We start from the raw sequence: 21,823 nt of genomic DNA, 5'->3' as shown, positions 1-21,823 counted from the left end.
TATAACTGTATTTTTATGCTTGGATTTGTGTCTTCAAGGAAGAGAAGTCATTAATCTTTTGTTTTTAATCACCCATGATCCATTGGATTTGCTTGTTTCTCTGCTCTTTTTTTTGTGTATCCTCATAATTAGATCAAATACATTTAGATTTTGTTAGTTTTCATATGCAGCCTGAAGGATATACTCTTTTCTAAGCTAATCAGGTGGGTGCATTATCTTGCCTTTTCCCCAGGTGTTCCAGGCAGCCCTGACCACTTGGGCATGGAGGATTTGAACATTACGTGCTACAGAAATGATACCCGTGATCTGAAAGCCTTTGCCTTCAGGTCCAGTTCTGCCTTCTCAGAAACCCTGGTAGGCTAAGTGTCTCATTTCCTAGAGCCTCAGCTTCATAAGCACTTTGTAGTAGTGGTTCTTACTGAGTGCTCTTCTCCCATGCTTTTAAGGGCTTAAAAACCCCTCATACTTTTTTTTTCCTTTTCATTTTGCTTTTAGAGTGGTTTCAATTTTCTCTCTTATATGTGACCTCTGAGTCTTGGAGTTCGTGCTGTTTGCCCCAGCCTCTGCCTGCACCATTAAAACGGGATTCGTCTGCCAGTAAAGCATGTCTGCCTCCTTCTCTTGTGCCTGAACTACCTGCCTTTGGGCTTCTTGACCTACCTGTCAAGCTTTTAAATAGATATACACACAACAAAAGTTAATCCCCAGCAAGTTTATCTCTTTGTGTTTTAAAAACATGGGGACACCTCCAGCTGCAATTTAATCTTGCTGCAGAAGTAACCAATTGACTCCTGAACAAATGGCAGCTACATTTGTCATGCTTGAAAGTATCCTTCCTCTTGATGCACAGCATGTTCTGTTGTGCTCTTAGAAGCACAAGGTGCAGCTTGGATGCAGCTGTCACAGTATGAATTGCTTCAGGCTTTTTGCCTCAAGCTTTACCTCTGTGTTGCTATGTCCATAACCTCTGTGATTTCAAAGACCCAACTGTACTGCCTGACTTCTTTCTCCTGCTCCTGGGAAAAAAGCTGCCGCTCCAAGTGCCTTACCTATGGGCAAAGTTATCTGGACTTACCATTCTCTTATTCTTCTTATCCTTATTTTGTGGTAGGATATTTTCTAATAAGTAAGAACTACCCGGTTTTAGTGATGCTATCCTGTCTCCATTTCAGAAGATAATTCACTTCAAAGGTGCTCAGTGATACAAAAATTTCCAGAATGTTAACTCTTTGGAACATAAATGGGTTTCCCGTGCTAGTGCATTCATAAGGGCCTTTTAAATTACTCATATTTTCTTCTTGGTAGGGAGTGAAACAAAATATCCAGGACATAGAAGATCTGAACAGACATCTAGAAGAGACCAATTTCCACTACGAATGCTAAAGAGAGTTTAAAATATCTGAATTTCCAACTTTGGTGCATCACTCAGGAGTCTGGAGTTGGATGGAGTGACTCCAAGTCACAGAACGTCAAAATTTTAAGAGGGCTCTTTAAAAGCCTGAGACTGCTGTCTATTAAAACATTCTCTGAGGTTGGATATGTAAAATTAGATGGATAGACCTTGACATCATTTGATTAAAACATATTTAACATTAATTTTTAGATGAGTGTGTTAGAGTAGTCTATCTGTAATATTTTGGCCTTAATGGCTTTTATGGCTTTAAAAAGGTTTAATAGCTTCCATTAAGCTTTCATTAGCAGTGCCAGAGAAAACAGGAAGATGCACATGCAGAAAGGCAACGATTTGTTTTGTTATTTGGTATGTACTGTTGTGGATGAAAATGTATGTCTGTGCTGCCCATGAAATTGTGTGTCTGTTAAAGTGCAGCTTCCTCCTGATGTTCTTTGGTTCTCATAGATATGGGTAGAGAATTCAAATTTAATATATTTCTAGGATTAATTTCATAAGATAATTTGTAAAATAAAGTAACTAGCTTCCCCTTCAGTCCTTGTCTTAATTGCACTTCAGTGCTGTTCACATATGCTCGTCATGTTTGACTGTATGCTCTGTTGACTTTTGTGCTCTTTATTTTACTACTTAGTCATGCACAGCAGGAGATCTGTAAATGTTTCTTGATGTACCTGCAGGGAAGAATGGGATATATAATACACATGAAGTGCTTTCCACATTTTTCTAAAAACACTTTTATTTCACATGACTCATACAGTAATAAATTTGTATGAAAATGAACACTAAATTTTAATTAAATAATTCTGATATGTTTTTCCAGGAAATAAAGAAAATGAAGACAAGCTTGAATTCCAAACCATAACTATAAAGATGGGTTCTTTTTATCCCACACTTTTCTGTATGCATAACTTGAGAAAACTCCATGTGCAAATCTGTTCTGTCACCATAGGATCAATTTTTGACCGTGGTGTAAGGCCAGGAGTTTGAACCTTTTGAAGTAAATTTTTGTTAAGGTTTACTTTGTTGTTAGAAAATACAGTGCTATTGGGACTGGCAGTCTCTTTCATGAAAAACATACAACTTTCCATATACAGAAAACTAGAGATGTGGGGAAATTTCTTAATTATTTCTTACCTAACTTTTATGTTGTCCTTATGACTTTCATCACAATTTCTGATTTGTTTTTAATGGCTCTCTTTCCTACCTAAACAGAAAAGTTTTCTTTGAACTAAACCTGCAGTTTGACAGGTCTGTGCTAGTGCATAACATTATTAACTGTTTTCTTGGTGCTGAAGAAATTACAGCCTTTTGATTTTTATTTTGTTCTCCCAGAGATGATTGCAGCATTCATCTTAATATCTTATGGGTACAGAAGAGTGTTCCAGTAGACAGCAGGACATCAATTACAGATGTGAGGCATGTTAGAAGGCATATGGGTCTTATGTTGGCAGCTTGTTCAAAGAATTAAGTAGTGAGAATCCAAGACAGTCCAGATGTTGCAAATTTCCATGGTAGTCACTGCAGTATGAAACCTCACATGAGTTTCACTTCTTGGAATCATTCAAGGTGAGTTATATAACAAACCTCATAAATTATTATTATCAGGACAGGTTTAATGAATGATTAGCAGGAAAACTGAAGGATTAATTAACTTGAAATGTTCTTGCAGAGTAGCAAATAGTACAAGCTTATTATGTGAAAAGAAGCTCTTGGCTTCTATGCAAGTGGTCATCCTACTGCTGCAATGATCTAATTGGGTTTTTCAGTTCTTGCTGAAGGAACAGAATCACTAAAGCAGGATATAACTCTTGGAGAAAAAAAATGGGTCTTAAGCACTTCACTCTTAAATTTTTAGCTTTATTTTTCCTAAAAACCGTTGTTAAAACTGATGTTCAGAGTTCAAGTTAACCAGCTGAAGTTTTTCCTTTTTGAACTGAAAAGATTTAGGGGAATTCTCTAGTTCTAATTCAGAAATGTTAGCATTTTTATGAAGAACACTTTTCAAGGTCTGTGGAAGCACCTGAATATTATACATTAATATACCTCTTCCCCAAAACCAATTTTCTTGCTTGAGAACAAAATTTTTTTTCCTTGTCTTTTAGGAGGAGGAAAAAACATGATGGAACAGAATGGCTACAGATGTTTAAGAAGGTGACTATACACATTGACATCATAAATAGTGTTTGTAAACATTCCAAGGACAGTCACTGAAATACAGAACACAATGTCAAACAAATTGCAATGGAAATTAAGAGTTAACGATGCAGTTTTTGCTGATTTGGTTTTCAGTTTATCTCCCTTGCAACATCAGATTCAGAACAAAGCTTGAATCATCTAGTAGAAGTTGTTTTTGGTTCATGACTTAAGAGTAGGAGAATTAAGCACTAGAAATTCAAGAGAGATTGCTCTTAATTTCTTGGTGTTTGCACCTCTAGAAGTAATAGATAGAACAGGTATTCTTGAACAATAAAGACATGGTGTTGTGGTTGATTTTTCTTGTTACAACAGACACATACCACATACAGAAGACTACTACATGCTGCAAAAAGTATAAACACTATAGTCATGACAGAACCCATTGAAGCTTTGAACATATTCTTATACTTAAAATATATTTTTAGAACCTATGATAAACAACCTTTCTATATTTCTTTGGACTAAGTATTAGCTATGATACTCTTCCCTCTCCTCCTTGCCTTTACAGAAATGTGGTATGAAGAGAATATGAGGTGCTTGAGTGTTAAGTGGTTTTAGCCTGTGTTCCACAGCAGAGGTAAATCTGTGCTAACATTTAGTCCAGAACTGTAATTCACTCATTATACATACTACGTCAATAGAAATAGCCCTCCCATACTCAAACCTGGATGTTATTTGCAAAGCTAAGAGAAGTTTCCCCTTTGTGAAAAACATTTTGATTTTGCTGGATGAGCTAAAACCAAGAAGCTAATTCAAACAGCAAAGGAATAGAGAGACTGAAACACAACTCTAGTTTTATAGATTTAACAGAAATTTAGATTGAATAAAAATATTAAATTTTTAGTTTTCAAGACTTTTACTGCTTTCTACTAGTATTTAAATTTAAAACCTTTTTTTTTGTTAAACTATTTTTTCTGAGCTCAACATTAATGTATATGCCTCAGACAGGCCATAATTGTATAATTTAAGGGAAAAAAAACCTTTTGAGAAGAAAAAAACTACCAAGTACAGCAAGATTACAGTTCTGCAAGGATTTGCATATCTACAAAACTGCTTTTGCATACATGAACAGGGTTACTCTTAGAACTGCTTGCAAATTCCAGGCGTGAGTGAGGAATAAACTGTTAATTGAAACGTAGTTTTGAATGTAATTTCACTTGTAAGTCTTGAATTCTATTGCTTTTGCTTGTAGGAAATAGTGTTTTCATCAGCATAGTACTGGCTAAATAAACAAGAGCTAAAATGAATCATATTAAATATTATGAAAACATTTTCTAATTGTTTTTATTTTAGTAGTTCATTAAGGAAGTCTGTAATAACTTTTTGCTCAGGATCTTTGTTCTTACTAACAGCATATTTAGCAGTACATGATATTCTCTAGTGAGATTTCTCACAATTGTAATGGCTGAATTTGAATGTGTTAAAATCACCCAAGGAGAAAGTAAGCCTGAGCTCCTGAAGAGTTATGCTTAATGACAGACTCACTACTGGTCTGTTTTGATAACTGGAAAATTCCTTCCTCATTCACAAACATATTTTGCATTTATTGCTTCCTGTAATAAATAACAGTGTAGTTGATGCAATCATTTTCTGGGGGAAAAAAAAGAAAACCAAAGGAAACAAAAAAGAAAACAAAAGAAGCCTAACATATTTTGATTGCTTAATATTTAAGATGTGGGGTGTCTGCATTCCTACAGAAATTTTAACTCATAGAATCATAGAAAAGTGTGGCTTGGAAGGGATCTTGAAAGATTATCTGGTCCAAGTTTTAAATATGGTTAATTTCGGTATATGGTGAAAGAGAAATTGTAATTAGAAGTGTAGCTTTTTAAAATATTTTACTTTGATGTGGGTTTTATGTGAAGTAATATGTTCAAAGGAGTATGTGAAATGAGAAAATTACATGAAAATTACTAAATATGTACACCAAACCCCAAGGGAGCTTGAACTACAGAATGTATGGTTAAACCAAATGCACAGAATGAAAAGACTTTACATTCACCTTGCAAAGTGATTTTTCCACCAGGACTGATGATAACTGAATGTCTGTTCAATAGAGAAGTTTTGCCACTTGGTTTCACCATCCTTCTTGGTGTCAGTGACAGCAGCTCCAATCCAGAAAGAAAGACTCTAACCTTTGCTCTGAAGAGGACTGAGAACACAGTTTGAGCAATCTCTACTCCAACATTTTCCATCCAGATTAGCATACAGTTGGGATATTTGCAGGTTATTGAGCACTTCTAGTCAGGCCTTGAGTAAAAAGTAGAGCAGAAAGAAAACTTCAGTGTTCAGATCTAAACTAAGCAAAATATTTTTAATAAAAAATATTTTTCTTTTTTTTTTTTACCTTCTGCAACCTTAGAGTGTAATGAAATCTATATTCTGCTATGATAAATATTAGAATCAGATCCTGACCCTACTATAAAACATGTTGATATAAAAATGCATAAGATTAGGTGGTAATGTTTCCGAAGGTTGCTATCAAGACAACAACACATGGACTTCCACAAAGCTTAATTAACCTTTGGTGTTTCAAAAGTTGCTACTTTGTTCAGCCATACTGAGAAGATTATCTGGCGAAGAAGTTGGAAAGCTGATGATTTGAACACAGCCATGCAATTATTTTCTCTGGTAGATTATGTGCTGATGAGATCCAATTATATGCCAAACAAGCCTCTCTGAATCATCAAAGAAGAAATGTTAAAAATTCCCTTGGCTTCAAAGCATGATCTCTACTGCCATATATCAGAGCTTTTTTCTGACTAATGCAGGTCCCTGGAAGACAAGCCTTTCTCATCCTTGCATTACCACCTCTCAGAGCATCCTAAGGGATTAAATGAAAGTACAGGCCACTTCTCTAGAGTGTATGTATTAATATGCTTGATACTGTGAAATTATTCCAGTAGCCTGTTTTATTTAAAGATTACCATACTGTAGGGATGGGATATTCTAGTGTTAGCTAATGACATTGAAATGATGTTTGATACAAGCCAAGGTCAATTAGAAGAGGGCAGGAGTTAAATGTTCAACACACAGGAGAGAATGATGACTGGAGCTGAATCCGGGAGACTCATACTGTTTCAAATTTTGACCATTTCTTCAAGTCTAAACTGAGCCTGTTGAGCTCTTTTTTTGTTAAGGGATAGGCAACCTTCTCTTTTTGGAGTACTACCATATCTAACATATCAGTAAGTGGTGAGAAATTTCAGGTTTTACTTTGAAGGAGCTGGAGAGAAATATTAACAATATACACACAGAGGTTAGAATAGAGTCAAACTTTCATAAAGATGCTTTTACTCTCTTCTCTCTATTGCAGACTTTGCCCTTCAGGTTTGCCCTTCCTATTTAAGTATCCTTAGGTAGAATCTGAAGCCCTGCTTGGAGGACAGAAAGGAAACGTGAGTGGCTGGACATATACCCTGTGGAAACCTGTCTTCCTTCCTTGTAACAGTGAAGAGAGAGATACATTTCCTGGGTGGCTTTGGAGTACACTGAAATAGCAAGCATTTTACCATACTCTTGTTAATAAAAAATTTTGTAAAAATATGAATATGGATAACCTTGAATTTTATACATCTATGGTATAGATTGTAATGGAAAAAAGTCACCTTAATTCCAGAGGTACAATGCAAATATGAACAGAACTCAAAAGAACTTAGTTAATTCATTCTTTTTCTCCCCCTTTTAATTTAATTAGCATTAGACCATACATTAATTCCTCTAAATATTGTTTTCATTGATATTGTAAGTGACACAGTTGTAATGCAATTGCCTATCACCTCTAATATATAAAGTGATAGCAGGGCACTAGAAAATTTGTGGTCAAAATGCTTTGAATTGTTTCATTAATAATATAAATAGTCCAAATAAAAATTCAATTCATGCTTACGAAATCCAAAATTATGGAAAAAGCATCTGTTATTTTGTAAGCTTGCTTTAGCAGGCAGCATGTTTTTATACAATTCTGATCTAATAAAAATAGGTTTTTTTAATAAACTATCTAAACTGCAGGTTCATCTGTTAATTACAACATCAATTTGCTGCAAACATGTAATTAAAACAATAGTATAATCAGATTTTCGGTGTTCTAGACAGTCACACTGGAAATTATGAATTGAAAAACAATGGTGTAATTTTTGTGTATGTTTATTTCTCTAGAGGTCAAGGGACCTCACAGGGCACAAGTAAGAAGTCAGATCCTATCAGGAGTTAACCACATGATGGGTATTGAGGAGTTACAGAGTAACCCCCATGACTGGAGTATTGCAGTGCATTAACTGTTAAACAAGTGATAAGTGTTCATCTGCTCCATCTGTTTCCCCAAATGTTCTTGTAGTAGGCACTGGAGTCCTCATCTTGGCTATGTTTCCTGGGTGCTAAAATAATACAAACAAATTATACAAAGTAAAAGAAAATCCTGCTAAAATCCTGCACCTTAAAAGTTAATCTTCATTATCTATGTATATTCTTGAAATGCCCATTATCTTCAGTCTGCTTCTGACAATCAGAGAGGTCATGTTGGCTCCAGCTCCCTCAAATATTCCTCCCACTACTCTCACAGGGGTTCCCACCTATACTGAGATGTTTAAATAATCACGTGGAAGTTCCACACTGAACAGCTCAGTGTTTTTAACCTGTTAGTGGGGTGTTTCTATCTTTTAATGTAAAGTAGCTATCAAATATGTTTAACTGTTTCTCTAGCAGATCCGTGACTCTGAAATGATAGCATGAACATCCTCCACCCACACCATGCAAAGGAAATGGTAATAAAAATTTCCTTTTGACAAAGTCTTTATTTTGTAACATTTTAGCTACAGTCCTATAGAAAGGTGAACTACTCTGATCACTCCATGTGGATTAAAGCAAAATCCTGTTTGCCTCATCAAGCCGAATAAAGAGTTTTTCCAAATATGCAGCCCATTACTCAGTTAAAGTACTTCCTCCATGTTTTGATTTCATTGTGAGATTTAAAAAAATACTTTAAACCTTTCTTGTCAATTCCAAACTTTCCTCCAGGCAATCTATTTCTATTACTAATCACAATTAGCTTTGCTTAGCAGTTTAAAATAAACTGTCACATAATTCCTGCTCCAGAGTAAGAAAAACAAAGCTGAAATAATCAGCCTGTTTCATCCCAGGTTCAGGCAGAGAGAAATTACTTCTTTTGAAACCTGCAATGGCAGATGGGAAGTCAAGTAGAGTTCTGCTTTTTAGATGGATTTTACAATGGAGTGTCTCGCAAACTCTAAAATCATTTAGTGAATCTTTGTCATACAAAAATATTTGTTAAGAATTTAGCATGTGATACTGAACTTGAAAATGAAGTGCATAAAGCAAAAAAAAAAAAGATTCAAAGCCTTTAAAAAAGTTTCTTAGCTACTTGCATACCAAAACTTCACTAGACTCAGAACCTCATCAACTCTTTTTAGTCTGGGCCTGCAGAAAATTTAGAAATTGGACTTCCTTTGCCTATGGCACCATGCCTAGGTGGAATCTGAGAGTACTTCTAAGACTCTAGTGCCACAGGTGAGACAGCGTGAGTAAGAACCCAGAATTAATCTAAGTTCTAAGGTTTATTTAAGAACTAATGAGATGAGAGTTTTACACTGCTCCCACTCCCTTGCTGTCCCTAGAGTTCTGTTCCTGAGATCTTGCCATCCCTTCTTGTCAGGGAGGTTGCTGCTGATCTGGAACAGTTGGTCAGAAAGTTGAGTTGGTTCCTGTTGTGCTGTTGATTGTCAAAACCCAGCTTGAGTGTTAGAGGCAAATGTCTCTGAGCATCCTTTGTGCTTGTCTCCATGCAACTTTGATCTCCAGGGGCATGTGCTACTTTGGTTTACTCCAGGTATTATTAAAATCAATACTAATAGTAGCAGATTTCTGCATGAAAACTCAGAAGTTCAGCCTGAGACATCCCCTCACACCTGTCCCTACCCCAATTATCTGCCACTTGTTTGCATTCACAATTTGAGCTTCCTTTTTCTTTCACCTGCATGCTCTCTAGCTATGCATTTGGGTAACATTTATCATGAGAGTAGCATCACCAGCACTTAAGTCCCAAGAGAACTGAGCTTTCAGGAGCAATCCAGGACTCCACCTATACATGTGGTTCACTTTGGACTTGGCATTTCTTGACTGCCCTGAGATACCCAAGCTCTTAATAACCTTGTAGTACATTCTAAATATAACCAGTTAAATTCCCACCAGATCTTTCTTAATGCACCTTTTCTGTTTTTCTCCACATTCAAATACCTTTTATTGATTCCTCCTATAGGCAACACCATGGTTATTGCATTATAGCCTGAGCTTGAAGACTTCTGCTGACTTTTAGCAGTATTACAAACTTCCATTGGGGTTCCCTTGTCCCTCTGCAACCTAGTTCCACATTTGCCAAATTTGTGTAATACTCTTTTCTGTTAAGCAAGTACAGTATGCATAAAGGAGGGAATTATAAGGGATGAAAAATGTGAGTATACTTTGGGATTTCCTTTTGAGCTTTATTGCTGTATCTTGAAGGAATATTTAGCATATTTAATTGCTAGCCTTTTGAAGAGAGTAACTGAAAACAATGTTAACAAGTAAACATGTTCAGAAGTGCATGCTTTCTTCAGGGAGGCCTTGGAAAGCAGCTTGCTATGCTCAGATCGTCTCTTCCAGCTCCCCTGATATCTTTGTATTTTCGCTATGCTACAAATACCATCTGCTGCTGCTTATGTGCCTCATCACTGAAATATAAACTGAAAGTCCTCCACACTGTCACAAGTGTACACTGAAGAAAGATCTTCCTCTATTGGAGAAAAACTAAAACAGAATTACATTTCAATAGAAACTATGGGTTGTAAAATATTCATGGTGACCTCTGAGGTCCTAGAAGTTCTTTTCTAAGCTTAGTAATGCATTAAACACAGCACCCATTTTTTTGCTTTGGCTTAATTCACTGTTATGGCTTCCACAAACTGAGTGGAATAGTTCTTAACAGGCAAAATTCCGTGTAATGAACACATTAACTCTGTTTCTTCTAAAGATTAAATACAGTTTCTTTTATGGCCAGGCATCATGCTTTATTTGTGGAAAGTTTCTGCACTCTCATGCTGCTGAGAACTTCCTCCATGCAGCAAACCAGAGGGCCAAGCAGTGTCTCTCTTTTGGGCTCCAGGCGCTCTAAACCTACAGGGTTTGTGAAGCATAAAATGCGCAAAGTGCAGTTAGATGTCGAGCTGCATTTAAGTGGAAGATTTCAGTTAGTTCAGTAAACATTTTGGTTACTGTTAAGTGTTTTGATTTTGATTAAAAAGGCCTAGAAGAAATCTTCTGGTGTTTAGGAAATGCAATTTTGAAACCAACTGCACTATATATCCACATTGAATAAGTACAACTGGGCCTTGGAGATGGTTTTCTGCTACTGAAAGACTACAATTTCTGTGACCAGTAGAACTAGTTAGAATGGGAAAGGTGGTCCAGGACTGGGCTGGATTACTTCTGTCATCCATCGAGTGGTGGAAGTTGTCGGTGTCTAACTGGCACAGCATATGTCAAGGAGGCTGCTTACTCACTGGTAGCACAGAATATTTAAAATGAGGCTTAGAAATTTAGCATAAGAAAATACTAGGTATTAAGAATTAAATACATATGGGAAAGTGGTATTTTATTTTCTCATGTCCTTTCCTTGGGTTCTTGTTCATTATCTTTAAGCTTTCCTCTGTAATTTTATGAGATAATCTAAATTCTTAATTGTAGCTTGTTGGAGAAGACATAGCTGAAGTGTTCCAGTATTCCAAAGCTCTCTACATAAACACTTGAATGAAACAGCAATAAAGTGAAAATCAACAATGATGAAATAGGTAACAAATAAAACTCTTGATTCTTCTTATTTGTGGATCTACTGGCTTTTGTTTGGATGAAGAATGCGGGATATGTATAAGTTGATCTGAGAAGTGATAGCATTTCCCTTTTGCTTATTCTTCCATAGAAATGTTTTAACCCAGTTTGACTGAGTGTTTCCTGAAACTTTTGGCTGAGCTGCATTTAGTGGAGTGGTTTCAGGATAGTATCCTTCCATACCAAAGGAATGTTATACTGACAAAATGCCAAGTCTTCTTATTTTATTTCCTATATCTTAATGTGAAATTGGCACTATAATTAGATAATTTGAAAATTTAATAGAACTTTTGTCCTTGAATTAATATTGACAGATCACAGTGACAGCTCTGAGGCAGCAGATGAAATAGAGAAAGGGTGGTGTAAACTGCATGTAGTCACTGTATAATAGCAATTTTTGGTGTTCTTGTAATAAGGACTGTCTAATAATTACACATGGCCTAGGGAGAATTAATCATCTTGGTGTAAAAAATAATAAAGCACATTATCATGATAAGTGCATGAATTAAGTTAGAATCTCAAAAAGTACAGAAGTTCAGTAATTCTAGGAAACTCAATCTGCATTAGTAATTTCACCAAAATGAGGGCATGTAATAGGTCCCTCATTGCAGAATAATGGAATTGTCTTTAATAAAAAATAGAGGTTTGATTGTAGAGCGAGATGGTAGAATTTCATTATTTTGGCAGTAATAAAGACAGATGCATGACATTATGTATTTAAAATGAACATTTTTACTCAATAAAACAATACACATTATATATGATATACATAGCAGCAGACTGATTGCTGGGAAGACAGAAAGAATGTCAGTTTGCATTACTTCAATAGCCCCTGCCAGTGTAAATGAAGTAATATTCCTGACTTTCAATCTGCTGTATTTAAGCTAAAAAGAGATCCATTTCTTGTTTTACATATATTAGCACAATTTAGACTACAGTCAATAGGCCAAATTGCTCTTAAAGAGAGTTGCCCAACCCCATCTGTTTCAGTGTAGTGAAGGCAGAATTTAGCCCACTGGCTCATCTGATGAACTGACTTTCCTGACATTAGCAGGCCAGATGGGCTGACATGTCCATTAGACCTATGGTAGTTACAGTTGTATAGCACTCCATAATTCTTTTGATCAATTAAGAAAAAAAAGTGCTCCTGAAATTCAATTTGCTGTACCTTTATAGGGTTTGTTTTTCAGTATAATGAATCCTGAGTACTGTAATTATCTTTAGAAGAGGCTTTGAATAAACTACCAATTTAAAATATTCAACAAAGTATAGATTTGTGGCCAAAATGTAGCTTGTGAAAGAATTATTGTATCTATCTGTCTGTCTATCTGTCTATGTTTTGGAATGCACATAGGGGATATGGAATTTTCCAAAGCACCTCAGACACTAGCTTCATCCTTAGGAGTCTAAACTTCTCTAAAATGTAGTTCTGAGAACTCATGTCCCATTAAATTTATATGATGCACAGGCTATATGTGCACTGGTAGTGCTCTCCTGGTATGGAAATAGCAATATTCTAATGCAGATAAGTGCTCCAAGAGGAAATTCAGTTGGAACTGTAAAGTGATGCATATTAAGTCAGCATCAGTACATTAAATTACCCCTTGAATGAAACAAGTTAAATTGGTCAAATTTCAGGTATACTGATCAGGCAGAATTACTTCTGGGAACTCTGCTGATGTAGCATGTCAGTCACACATAATAACCTATAGTACCCTGAAGTAACTTAATTATATCGATAGAAACCCATGCAGAGGACCTGTCCTTAGTTCCTAAATGACTTGTAAAGTGAGATTTAATCTCTGAAGCCATGTAGGAACTTTTGGGAGGCTGCATTTGTGTTCCTATACACTTGCAAATGTACTGTGTTCTGAAGGAGCTTTTAGAAAAGGTCCTCTCTGCACCAACTTGTGCCTTCTAGATGCAATATTGTGATTGGGGATGTTGTAGTCTAGGTGCCCTTACAGTCCCAAGGCCAGGCATCCTCTCAAGGACAGGCATTCAAGACCTCTTAGGTGAGAACTGAGAATTAATAATTAACTTGGAACACAAATCTCCCATTTTAGCTCATTTTTAGACTCTTGGGTAAAAGGTGGGCAGCATCCTATCCGGGCATGAATGTGTGGTTTACTTAGTTTATCTTGCTCTTTTTCTTGGAGGTCTCTTAGTTAAAAGTCCTTGAGAAGCTGAAATTTGCAGTGCATACAGTGTATGGATATCAGATTTATCTTAGAAATATTCCAGTAATTTAATAGTGAGGTACCCACAGAGACCAAGAAGGGTAAATTAACTTTAGTGCTTGACTGTCTGTTTCAACTAGATATTATTTCACCAATTTACATGACAGTCTTAAAGGACAGAAAGCTTTTTTTAGGAAAAACCCCAAATCTATGGAATGAGCAGAAAGGTCTTGGTGTCCTGCCAAGGTGTGACCGCATGAAACCTTGATTATAACGTGCTTTGAAGTCTCTAAAGAAAAGCACAATAACAGTGCAGGTTGTTGTTATGAAACAGAAAGACATTCCCCCCCCCCCTCCAGTTTTCCTCTAATGCTGTCTGTGACTATCACCTAATTTCCTGCTTGGCTTCCATCCTCAGTTCTTTTTAATGCAATTACCTATTGGAAAAACTACTTTGCACACTGGAAAAACAGACTTTGTCCAGAGAGTACCAAGCACAAAATCTCCTCATATGTCACAGAAGGTTTTTCATATTTTTAAGTCCAGGTAATATTAAAAAAAATTAGATCTTCATAGTAATATTATTCAGCCTATTCATCATTGACCTTGACCTTCTGTCACATTTTTGTGCATATTCTACAAGCTTATGGGTATTTCTTGTTTTATCTGGATTGCTGGTTTCTGAGATAGAAAAGGAAGATCCTGAGCTGTTGCTTTTAGCGACTAAGATTTAATACCTTGCTGTGGCTGAGATACTGGAATCGTAGAAATGTTGTTTGCTGATTACCTAAACACAGTTTACAGTATTTACACAGCTTAATTTTTAAAGCAATAATTGTCTTTATGCTCTCCTAAGTGAACTGAATGCAAACCCTTTTCCTTCCTGTTCTTGATAATAAACATCATTCAGTCCTGAAGCCATGCTGGGAAAAGTGCTTAATTTTCTTTAGAAATATTGAAAGGACTTTCAGAACTTGCTTCTTGGTGCTACACAGCTGAGAGCAGGTGCTTATTCTAACCCCTACTGAGTGCTTAGAAGTCATCTTCAGGTTAAGGTATGCTTGTAGCCAGCTGTTGCTCTGTCTCCTGACATTACTACACTGTCCTTAACCTCCCTTTTGTGAGCTTCACTGTCGAGGTCTGTGTGTGTGGTCTGTCAAGGATCTTTAGCTCAGCTTTGCACTGCAGGCACAGGCACCTGATAACTGCCTGGGAGCTCTGCCTGCACTGATGACTGCCAACCCCCTCCATTGGTCCTGAACTGTGAGCATGGCCTGTTCACCTCAGGTGGGCATTTCAGCTGGGGAAAATTTGACTGCACATTTCCTACAAATGTTGGAGAACAGCACATTCTTTGCCCAATTTATTATGCAGTTCCACCTTCCTTTTGTTCTCTTGTCACTGAGTTGCAGGTAAGTAGGATGACCGTAATTACTGAAAACTCTGTGGTTTGTGCAGAATTAGATTTTTCTATAATGAGCTGTCATTATGATTTGGGAGAAGCTTGTTTTGCTTGAATTGTTTATCAGAGGTTTGGTGTCTGTTAATTGAGCTTTTTTGTTGCTTAACTGTATTTTGTTTTTGTTTGTTTTTTGTTTTCTCCTATGTTAATTTTTATTCTCTCTTTTGTTTGGATTCCAAGAGAAAGGATTTTTTTTCTTATTTAATACTTTAATTAAACTATTCTACAGTCTTATTCAAGCATATCACTGTTGGTATTAAATAATAGAAACAAATTGCTAGCTGGAGGACAAAAGTCAGGGACATGTTTTGAAGGAAGTTGTGCAGCATTACTGACACAAATTCTACTAATTTGCTGTAAATACACAGCAGTATTTTGATACTGGGAGGAAGAATTTTCTCCAATACAGATGATGCAGTTGTGGGATGAAGATAACCCGTGGAAAAAAGGTGTCTTTTGCATGTAGCACTAATTGTGTTTCTGTTTCTTCAGTGGGGTGACAGAACACAGTGCTGCAGATGTCAGACGATGTACCTTTCACTCACTTGGGAATGAAAGATCCTGATTCTCAGACTGAACTTTGTAAATCAATTGCCTTTGCCCTGTACCACCAAGGGCTTTGGTGGGCCTGTTGTGAGAGGTTTCTGCCAGTTTTTAAGGGCAGTTGTGGGAGGGTGCTCCTGCATCACTGTACACATGTATTCACTGCTACAAAACTGATCTGCCTCAGATACTGCTGAGTTCAGTGACTGTACATATGGTTAGATATGGTCAGAATGTTTTAATAAATCACTAACATCTTGGTTGCAAGCAGAGTTTAATGTCAGTAGCAGGAATAAGGCAAAAAACAATAGACTAGTCTGAGGAACTGTGCTGCAAACTGGGTCACTGAAAAGATTTCAGGCTGTAAATAGATTTTTTGGAGTTGTTATTTGACACTCCAATCAGTTGCCAACAGCTTGCCTGGCTGAGTGCAACCCACAACATTTTGTGCGACTCAAAACTCTTAATGCAGTTGGTTCCCAGGTTTCTCGATTCTTCTAATGACCCAGTTAGGGAGCTCTGTGGGACATTCACTCTTCCAAATGAAAAGCTCTCTCTCCTTCCCTCTGGTGTTTCCTGTGAGATACATATCTGCAATCTTTTCTTCCCTGTTTTTTTCCCCCAAGATCTATGTAACATCATTGGTCATACAGTACACAACTGATACAACTACTAGTATTTTGTAAGTTAAAAAGGGTGGATAGTTTCTGTGAATTAAATATATTTGTTTTACCTGTTTTACCATGATCTTAATCTAAGCTGGCCAATCAATGCCCCATGGGCTCACTATTGTGAAGACAAGGTTAGTGTGCAGTTGCTAGTTAGCGTGCAGTGCTTTGCAAATGTCTGGAGATACACACAATAACTTTTTTAGAAAAGTAATATTCCTCTATGACTTATTTTTCTTGTTCTTTTACACATTGCACAGCATGCTAACAACAAAAATGTTTTGTGTAAACCAAACAGTGTACTGCTTAATATATTTAGAGGCACTGCAGCTGTGATTAGAAGACTGAGGTATGTTATGTGACTGATCTAAGCACTCCATAGGAATGTCTGTTATTTGCTGCATGCTTTTAGTTTCTTACCACACCAAATTATTTCTAAAATAGACAGAATTTTTAAAAATAAAAGGCAGAACTCACTGGATTTTACCCATTTGAATATATTACTCTTTACTTGAATAATTCAGTGTGACATGTTATCTTGCTGCTTGAATTCCAAAACTAGTTCACATGTGATAATTCTTGGTAAGTGAGTGAAGAGTTTGCATTTTTAAAGCATAAAGTCCTGTAGTGGAAGGGTGAAGAGAAAAAACATTCTTGATGCACACAGAAAAGGCAACAGAAGATTTAAGTTCTGGATAAGATCTGGATGTTTGTAGTTATAGATTAGAATTGAATCCATATTTATATTTGCTATGTTTTCCTTCAATTTAAGTCAGTTAAATTGGATTAGAGGAATGTCAAAGATGCAGTATGCAGTGATTAAACTTTTGGCTGTACTCAACAAAGAAACCTGCTCCAGTGAAAATGTGAGGCACAAAATTGTTATCAATTACTGTTTCTTTCTACTGTGCATAAATCATTATAACTTTAAAGTGTGTTACAGGAATGCACTGGACACATAGGAGCTGAGAAGCTTTTCCGCAGTTTGCAGGGACTGCGAGCACACTCATCCTTCCTCTCTGCCAACTTGTCACTCCATCCTTGGACAGGCACACCAGTGCCATGTGGCACATTGGGAGGGAGTCATGGACAAGGAGACAGGTGTCCAAAGGAGACAAATTCAGTGCTTTCTGCAGTAAAATCTGTCTCACTGTGAGTGCATGCAGGGTTACTGTTGGCCTGGGCTTCCCTGTAGTGGCTTGGGTTTGCTGTCTGGAGTTTGCTTGAGTGCAATTTGAGGATAAGGTGATCATTGCTCATGCTCTTCAAATGCCTGGCAATGTGGCAGGAGCTGCTGTTGGGTGTCTGTAGTCTGTGCGCGACTGAGTTTTGCATCTGGAGTGCTCTGGGTCTGATGTGCAGCAGCTGCACTGTGCTTGCTGTGCACAACTTACACAGCAAGTGGGAGCCTGGGCACAGTGTGTTGCCCTGGGGACTGTGGCTGTAGTGTTTGAGGTCTTCGTCATCCCTTTTGGCTCAGGAAGTTCAGACAAGTGGGATTTCTTAGTTCTGAGTGCATATGTATCTTTCTGATTTCATCTGATCAAGTTTTGATTATGGATGGAAAAAAGGGTTTCTTCTGAATCACAGATTGAATCAGACTATGAGTTTCTGTAATAGGGCATTTAAAGAAAAAATTAACATTATTTCATACCCCCTCCCCCCATCTTATAATGCAAATGGCTTATCAGTTGAGACCTGTAGCTAAATTGCATTTTCTACAATATGAAGCCATTGTTCCTATAAAGAAAGCAGATAGAAAATAAATAGAAAATAACAGAAAATCATACTGACACTTTAAGCAGTACAGAGTTAAAAAAAAGGAAAAAGCCAAACATTGTTGTTTCTTGCCACTTCTCTTAATCTCTCATGAAGTTCATTTGTACGACCTTTAGCCACTTTTACTTGATGATATATGGTGTAGTAGTCTTGGCCAGAGAGTAAGTCAGTTAATCTTTCTGTCAGAGAGGTACTCTTGCAATTCACATGGTTGCTGGAATTAGAAACTGGTGAAGCTACAGATGAAACATCATGTTCTGCAGCAAGGAGGCTTATTAATTTTACTCATACTGGTACTCCAGAATTGACCATCTGGTTCTGTAAATAACAAAATTAATTTACGTGTTGACGAAGTAGCAGCAGTTTCCATTATGCTAAACACCTGTTATCACTTAAAGCCATTTTACTGAATATGATGCATTAGCTGTATATTATTGGTGGAAAGGATTCTACAGAAATATGTCATCCACTTACATGGTTCAGGTGTTGCTTAAGCAATCTATTGAATTTGCTGAAGGGCTTATGCGGGAAACAATTGTATTTAGGAGGAACACAAGTGAGCATTGTTAATTATCCTAAATATTTCTGATTACTGCATTAAAAATACACTCTTCTGTCTGTTGGGAAGTGTGTGAGAATGATTATATGCGGTATTCCAGTGGCTGCTCCTGTTTATTTAGTGTTTTGTCCAATAATTAAGGATAAATATGTGAAGATATTATTATATTCATATTACTGGCAAGTGAAAAAAGATTCAGGGAAAACTGTAGAAATTTACAACACCAATGTCACCAGAAAAATCTTGCAATAATCTCTCAACTGGAGAGGGAGAAAGCTTTTAGGCTTTCAAGGAATTGCTTGTTGCATTTCAGTTCCTAGAGATTTGTGGATTTAAAATATTGTTGCACAGTATTCCATGAAGAAAAAAGTCCTTCAAATGACAGGAAAAAACTTTAAGATGACAGATTTATGCTTTATTATCTGTTTTTCAGAGCAAAGTGAAAACTAGAAAACTTCTGGGGAAATTAGCACTTATTATGGACTGACATTTCAGAAAGGTAGGATGGCCTGTATGCTGCCTCTGACTAATTTACTCTTGGCCAGCTGCATAGCCACAAATAAAATTTTTTTTGTAGCACGATGGACTTAATTTCCTAATTTGCTTTAAAATGGGTAATCAGCAAGGCTCTTGTCTGAGGTCTAGACAGGAATCCAATATAAAAATGAAAGACAGAAAAATCATCAGTCTAGAAAAGAAGCACATGTCTGTCTGCCAGCTAGATTTTGTGGTTTTTTCATTCTTTCAGTCTTTTACAGGCAATTTGCTTTTCATATTTACTTTAATCAGTAACACAGTTTTCCTTTAATTTCAGGGCTTTCAGCCTCACTTCAATGCATGTGAAGTTTGCTGTGAACATTCAGGTTTAAGGTGAAGTTTATTTGTTTGGGTTTCATGCGTCTTGTGGCAGAATGAGTTTAACAGTTAGATGTGTATAATAAAACACATGGTTTATTGAACCAGAAACTTTTGTCCCACAGTTGGTGTACAGCTATTTCTTTTAATTTACTGTTTTATGAATATCCTTGCATATTTTCTAGAAATTTATGCATGTCATATTGGCAAAGATACAGAACAATCACACTTCTTTTCAATATGCCCTCAAATGATTTTACAAGTTCAACGATTGTAGCTCATAGTAAAAGAAACTAATACCATATAGGTTGATTGCTGTATATGAAAGATTCCTTTGGAGTTTATGATTTCATCCAGGAAAAAGAATTAAGGTGACCTCTCTGAAGGCAACACGGACTTTAGAAATTATTGCTCAGCCAGGAGGCCTTCCTGTTTAATCTAAGAGGATCTTCAATCCATTTCAAATACAGCAAACAGGAACATGAGTAGAAACAAGGAATAGCAAAGAAGGAAGTCAAGCATAAAAAGAGAGGCAAACAAAAGTTTTCAGTCAAATGCTTAACTTCTCACCTCCCTCTTGGTTATGATAGAATGACAAGAGAAAACAGAGGGCCCTGAATTTATATTTGCTCATGTGTGACACTTCTGTCTCTCCAGACATTCACAAAACACTGCTTAAAACTTGTAATAATAAATAAACTTTAATGTTCATCAATTTAGGTTGGTACACCTTTTAGCTTTTGAGATATTAAAATGTAATGATTACTGTATATCAGTGGCAGAAAAGGTTGTATTTGAAGGGATGCCTGAAGGTTATCCAGTTCAGTCTTGATGCTGCATGAACTTCTGTTGACATATCAAGAAGTCAGAAAAAACAGTGAAAATGTATTAGGGGGGAACTAAAATAAATTTCAGATGAAATTTCAGAAACTAAGACACATAATTTTTAAACCCAAACAAATCAGGGAATAGGTTTTGCAGCAAGCCCAAAATTTATTTTAATTCCGAATCAAAAGACAAATTTATTTTCCTGACCCTGAGATTAGCTCAGCTGGTTAAATCTTGGTTGTAATAATGCCAAGGTCATGGGTTCAATCCCCTGTGTGGGCCATTGACTTGAGTTGGACTCAATGATCCTTGTGGGTCCCTTCCAACTCAGAATAGTCTGTGATTCTGTGATTATCTTCTTTTTTACTCAATTATAAGGCCCTTTCCCTATTAAATGGACAAAATTCTTCAGAAGCAAACTGCCAGTTCTTGTGGGTGAAGAATCCGGAAATTATAACACTGAAAAAAAAAAGAAGTGTGAGAAGTACAGTATGAACACAGCTATAATTTCCCATTCACTATAATTAACAGAGAGGAGAAGCATCTCTGAGGTGTGAATCTGGGCAGGAGATGGCTGCATTTCCCTTATGAAGGGACACCTCTCCACTGACTCTGGAATTAGGCAATGATGACTCAGCAGTAAAGGCCTACATGTTTAGTAAAAAGGAACTGGAAGGACGCGTGTCCTGAAAGTGCCTTTACCTTTCTTGTAAGTTTAGAGGGAGCCTGAGATGGCCAGCTCAGATAAAGATGACTACATTTGGTTGAAAGAAACCGATTCTATAAATGAAACAATGTTGACAACGAGCTGAGGAATAAAAACTGACTACTACTTTACAGTAATGGAAAATAGTTGATGTACGTTGACTGCTGACATTGTATTGCCTTTTGTGGCTTTGACCAGGATATCTGATCTTTTGTCTATAAACCCCTGTGTAAACAAAGAGAAGAATCTGTAAGAGGTCTTGAAGAGGGAGATTACACTAAGTGAAGTAACTATTCTTTTTCCATATGATTTTACAACTGAATATATGAACAATAATAAAAAAATTACTGTGGTCTACATTTGTCATAACTTTTCCTCAAGGTCAAGTGTCTATATAGACAAATGAAAAAAAAAATTATGTAGACAAGTTGGATCTCTGAATGTATAAAATAGAGTCTTCCTGCCTCACTGGGGGTTTTATTTGTTTGTTTGCTTTACTTTGTTTTAAAATAAATGCCAGTGACACTGGATGTCTTTTTTGGAGGCATTGCACATTTAATTAACCACAGTCACTCTTCTTGAACTGGACTAGAGGTAAGTGAAACTATCATACATTTCTCCTGGCATTTTGGATTGATTTGAAAGTAAGACATTTGCCCTAAGGGAGAGAGACATTGCGTCTGCACAGAGCTGAACAAATGTTTTTTAATTAATGATTTATTCAGCTCATACATTTCTTTGTCACTGTGTTAACAGAA

Source organism: Pithys albifrons, chromosome 1, assembly GCF_047495875.1.
Source record: "Pithys albifrons albifrons isolate INPA30051 chromosome 1, PitAlb_v1, whole genome shotgun sequence".
Lineage (NCBI taxonomy): Eukaryota > Metazoa > Chordata > Aves > Passeriformes > Thamnophilidae > Pithys > Pithys albifrons.
This window is presented reverse-complemented; position numbering follows the sequence as displayed.